Here is a 6,180-nt window from a genome sequence, read left to right as displayed (position 1 = left end):
TACAGAGCAGGTTTAGCTGGAAGACAGGAAAAGTCTGGCTATTGTATATCACTGGCCTCTGAACCAACCTGACTATTCAGTTTATTGGCAGGAGGGTCTTGTCAATCCACACATAATCCCTGAAAATTGGAATTAGGTCCCAGCAGAACAGGAGAAAAGGGGGCAAGACTGCGGACCAGTGGGGCAGATTTCTGTGTCGATTTGAGGGGTACTCTATCCAGGGTGAAATTAGACACAGGCATCTGATTGAACTACTGACCTCAGGGGAAGCCCCTGGTCAGTGTGGGGTCACGCAAGCACAAAGCCGAGTGCTGAACTGTGAGAGGTCAAGCATGCATGCAACTGAATGGGAGTCTTTGTGGACTCAGGCATGCACAAAATTTCCCATGAGCCACCAAACCTCACAGACTCCCTCAGGAACTGAGGAAAGGGGGATGAAACCTGCTGCTACCCTCAAGTGTGTGCGAGTATGTGAGTTTGCATCTGCGACCTCAGAAAGGACACACACCAACTGCCTCAGTAATCACATTTAATTACACATCAACCAGGCCTGTGAATAGGGTTTTTAATGCAGGACACAAAAAGAGTGACATGCCCAACTAAACATTGCCTGCCTTTGTTCTCCTGAAATCTATTAAAGCATTCTCTCGTAACCATCAGTGGTGCTAAAAGGACTTCAGATAACGGCTATTATGTTGATATTCATGAATAAAGGGAAGACAAGAGTGGTATGCCATTCAATCAAAGGTCACGACAATTAATTACTGAGTCCTGAGAGGATGCTAGGGTCAAATCAAAAACACTATTCAGAGATTTCTAATCACAGTAGAACAAATGACTCAGCAAATATACAATAATATTAGTTTATTATTATAAACTACCCTGTTTGCTCTTTGGTCTAATGGTTTTACCTGATAAGATATACTGTATAAATTTTCAAAATATGGCTATTCTCTTGAAATGCTATAGGTTTTATTTTGAATGTTATTTATTTATTGTACCAGAAAATGATTGGGTTATTCACGAACAGTACTAAGTGATAGAGCTATCACTCTGTAAGGGTCAGACAGTTGATGCGAAATTTTGTCTTCTCCAAGTCACACTCAGGCACAGCTCATATTTTTGGCATGTGCGACTAGACAGTAAAACTGTCAGTGTGACATTTACACCATTTGCTACAAGTCAATCAGGTCCATCATTCATATTGTAAGAAAACCCACAGACACACTAGGGTTTCTTTTTTATTTTAGGAAGAGAAGTGCATTTATTTTAAGTCCTCGAGTTTTGAATATTGCTCGGTCTGGTAATTAATGGTGGAGAGTCGGTAAAAATAAGCTCAGGATTCTTTATAGATTATATAGGGTGGACATTTATCAGTCTTTCATCTTTAAATGCATGTGTATGAGAAGCGCTGCTTGACAGTTGCGAAGAAAGCAGAACTGTCTCATTTCATTAAAGGGTTTCAATGCAGACATGGCAGGCGTCCTCGTCTGACAGTTGGTTATTTTACAGGCCTCCCTCCTCTCTCCTTCCTTCCTTCTTTCCTTCAGTGCTTTTCCATACATCCAACCCTCCCCCACATGCTCCAACTATTGGGACTGTGAGGGCATCTCAATTAGGTCTTCATACTGATTTAGGCTTAAGTAACTCCACTCAAACCCACATGAAGTAGAAAAACTGCCATAAATCTCTAGAGGAAAAAGAAAACTCATAAAAATGGAGGGGTGACAAGAGCTGTGCTGATGGGTTGATCTATATAGCCTCTGCTCCTCAACTTGCTACAGCTAGACCCTCAAGCCCACTATATATCAGCCACCAGGGATGCAAAGACTCGTCAAAGGCTCGAACTGTTACCTGCAGACAGCACAGAAAGAGCCCCTGTGTTTAGTTCTACTGAGTCATTCCTATTAAAATACCTCCATAGCTCCATGAAACCTGGTGGTGTGAATGCCAACACCAGAGTAATTTTGATATACAGCCTTGGTAGGGGGGCTTAGTAGCCATCTCTTGACTGCGTGGTGGTGAGAGAAGATTGCTATGTCTATGATGTATTAGATTACTTATTAATACATGGTCTTTAAGGATTTAGGTCAGAGTGTTTTTGTTTTTTTTGTAAAAGCTAAATGTTATAAAAAAAATGCTTTAAATTTTAACAAACTTTATTAGTGTGTTGTGAAAGAACTCACCACTGAACATGACTAGATCTGTTATGAAGTTTGTTAGTTACATGTTAGTTTGCTCCTTTGTGGCCTGACTCACTCAGGGATTGCCTGTCTGTCTTTTTTTTTTTCCAGGAGAGAGGCGAAAGTAGTCACACATCTTTAGTTTATGCTGCATGTTTTTTTTAATTTACAGTAATTTCTTCGGGCTGGTTTATACTGCTGGATTACGTCTCTGCTCTGATACTGCCCTGATTTTAGCCTCTATCTTCCCATCTTCCTTTCTAATTGGAATAGATGGAGTCAGTAAATACTGTAACTTTTAATCTTCTTATTTTCTAATATTCAATCCAATTTCCATTCCAAGCCTTTATAGATTAATAATCTGTCAATATACCTTTTTAACAAATGATATTTCTCCAAGTGACAGAGTCTAACAGTGTCACTAATAATTAATGTATTAATTATTATTATTTACATAGCACGTAAATAAATACGTAAAATGCTTCCAATTGTAATTTTTTCATTTTTATCTTTCAGTAACAATTTATTATTAAAACTATGCAAATACACATGTGAATACTGTTTTTTTAAATAATTCTATCAAATATTACCATTAGATAATCTGAGCTCAATTTTTTTATGTTTGCGTGTATTATGCACATCTTAAAGACACGTTTACTGCAGAAAAATAATGGTAAAAATTTTCAGCAGGTTAATTTTAAATTGTGATTAGTATAAAAAGAAAACGCCATTTAACAGCATCTTTTAAACAAAAACTAGCATATATTAATTGATTAAAACAATTAATTAGATTTAAGAATAAATAAAACATTTGTAATATATATATTACAAATGTTTTATTTATTCTTATATAAATATTCTTATATATATATATATATATATATATATATATATATATATATATATATTCTTTTTTTCTGTGCATTGTGTAAATTGGCACATAGTCAGTTTTTAAAACATGTTCTAATTTAAGCAATTAGAACAAAAAAAATATGATATATCTATTAATCTGACTTTTATTTTATTTTTGTTTGTTTTTGTTTTTAGGTTACTTGGGAACATTCGTGATTTAGAACAATTCATAGACCAGTCAAACACGTCTCATTTTTTAAAGATTTTAATTTATTCATTATTATATAATTTTTTACAAATTATTTGTTAGTTGGTTTTCTTTTAATTATTACTTCAAACTTATTTTTAGTATATAATCTATCAAGACAATTAACTAGATAACATTATATTAGGCTATATGTACTATTAATGTAACATACTATAATGTTATCTAACAAATTGTCTTGCTAGATGATTTATTGGACTGAAAAATTACTGTGAACTGATAATTACAGAAAAACAAACAAAGAAATATTCTGTGAACATTACATAAAAATGTATATAAATATAATATTATATTATTGAATAAATGTAACTTTTTACTAGTTACATTTATTTTCTTTAGTATTTCTTTTATTCATATTTATTTCATAAGTATAAGTTTTTATTTAAATTTTTTTCTAAGGTCACTGGCGGTCGTCTAAGCATTTCACTGCATATCGTACTGTGTATGCCTGTGTATGTGACAAATAAAATTTAAATTTGAATTTGAACATGTATCAGCTAACTGAATTACTCACAAGCAAGATATACCGATATAGCCATCTCCCAAACCCTTTATTAGAAGTACATATGCTGTATTCAGCACACTTTGTACTGTTTTTTTTTCATTCATAAACTGAACACTCGCCTTCTCTGCTTTCTAGATCCATTTTCTCTGTTTCGTAATATAAACCATGGTCGAAACTCTCTTCCCTTTTCTGCATAGTTTACATATCTCTCACTATAATCTTTGCCTGCACTCCATTCCCATTCACGTCAGACCAGCAGCAGAAGTGAGAAGGAATCAAAGACACATCAGGGATTTTATATTGGCCCAAATGGCCACACTGTGGTGACAGGTTAGAATCAACATCCATCCATTTTCCTTCCCAGTGCGCGCACACATACACACATACACACTTGAGCGTGGAATCTCAGCCCCCTCCTCATGCTCTCTCATTCTCTCACTCTCACTTTTTATTGCACTGTTTCCTCCTCCTCTGTCATTCTGTTGGTCCGAAATATGAGCAGAGTGCTATAGGACAGCTGGCAGTTAAGGTTTTGGGGTTAGCCAAAGAAAAACACACTATGCTGTTGTAAACAGGAAAAGGCTTCTTAAATAGCAATAAGGTAAATTCATACAGGATAATTAATTCTTACTACCACACTAATTTTTATTCTTTCTGTTTGAAAACTATGTTTGTACATATGCACATCCAAAGATTGCGCACATTTCCCGTCTTCTGAATTTTTCAGCAGTGCAAATTTTACATAGCTGTCCATATAAACTCTAAGGTTTGTACAATCAGGTAATCCGAGCATGTATGTGATTTTCACTTTGTGTTGGTGTCTTTTATTGTGCATGAGTGAGTACCCTGCACATAGACATCAAGCATACACATGAAAGACTGCTATGTCCCTTCCTATCTCCACTTCCTTACACTAGCCTGATCAAGGGTAGGCATTGTGGACTTCTTCAGCCTGCCCTGAGCACACTTTCAAGGTGATGATCCCCCATTACGTCTTCTCCTTCACTTTCTTCTCATCTCTCTGAAATTTACTCCTGTAATGCTTTTCTTCTCTGTGCAGGATAAGTGAAGAGAGGGAGCTGCTCTGTGTGATGCGTGGGGTTGTTGTAAGAGATGGCCTCGTAGAGTGAGCTGGGTCAGGGAAAAGAGCTCCGGGAAGGAACAAGGCAGAGGTGGCCGGTGTGGTTACAGAATTAAACCGTCGTCCCTTTGTCATTATCTTTTCCTTCCTGCTCTGTTTTTGAAGTGTCTTGAAACAAAGCGGCTGCTCTATGTTCAACTTGTGCCAAAGCCACATTTTCTTTTTCAACATGGTTTTTAAGCTAAGAACCTCACAAAGGAGAAAAACACCCACAATGTGTATAAATATTTGGGTGATGGGTTAATGGTGGGTGGCCCTCTGTGTCGATGATGAGGTGTGAATGTTGCCAGGGGTACAGGGTTGCATCCAGTGTCCTTTAAACCACTGTACATTTTCCTACAGTACCTTTATTAGCTCTTAGGGAATGACCATCTAAAAATGATCATAATAAAAAAAAGAAATAATATAGTATATATAATTAGTGAGTTTGATTACAAAAAAGAAACATTAGCTGTTATTCATGTAAAAGTAAATTTTCTGGAGCTAAGGCATACATGTAATGCCAAGAAGAATAAACTTACATAATATATATAATAAAATTATGCACACACACACAGACACTTGTGCCTCTTGTATTCTATTACCTTACAGTAACTAATATGCTTATATGCAGGCAAGATCTGATCATGTAGAAATTTGTGTGCGTACCAGCGCTCATGGAGGCATTAAAATGAACAGACCTTGCATTAATATAAAATGTACAGATAGATTAAATGTATCTTAATATATTAAATGTATCTCAATAGATTACATTTATTGATTGATAGATTAAATGTATCTTTTAAATTTATTTTGAATTATATTCATCTGGATAGCTGGTGCATATAAAAAATTTATAATTGATTCTGTAGACCCATAGTCTTAAATTAAACATACAATTAAAAATAAAAATACTTTTTAAAATAATTGCAAAAATATTAAAATTCCACCCAGTGAGCGGATGTTATATGAGTTGTTGTATTTTGTTCCAGCTCTACAGTTTAAAATATTAATATACTAATATAAATATACACACTGTAGATTTATTTCAATTTTATAAAACTGTGGAGCGCAGGAGATCCCCAACCCCACAACTCGTTACATGAAAGGATCTGCATGTCCCTGCATTGTGGACTTGTATACTCGTAGTGCCCCTGATGTTCACAATCAGTCATTTCAAAATAATGTCATTGCATACTTGGAATACAGAAGATTTCGTCAACTTTGTTATAAGTTTAGGAGCATACGATATATC

Source organism: Clarias gariepinus, chromosome 14, assembly GCF_024256425.1.
Source record: "Clarias gariepinus isolate MV-2021 ecotype Netherlands chromosome 14, CGAR_prim_01v2, whole genome shotgun sequence".
Taxonomy (NCBI): Eukaryota; Metazoa; Chordata; class Actinopteri; order Siluriformes; family Clariidae; genus Clarias; species Clarias gariepinus.
This window is presented reverse-complemented; position numbering follows the sequence as displayed.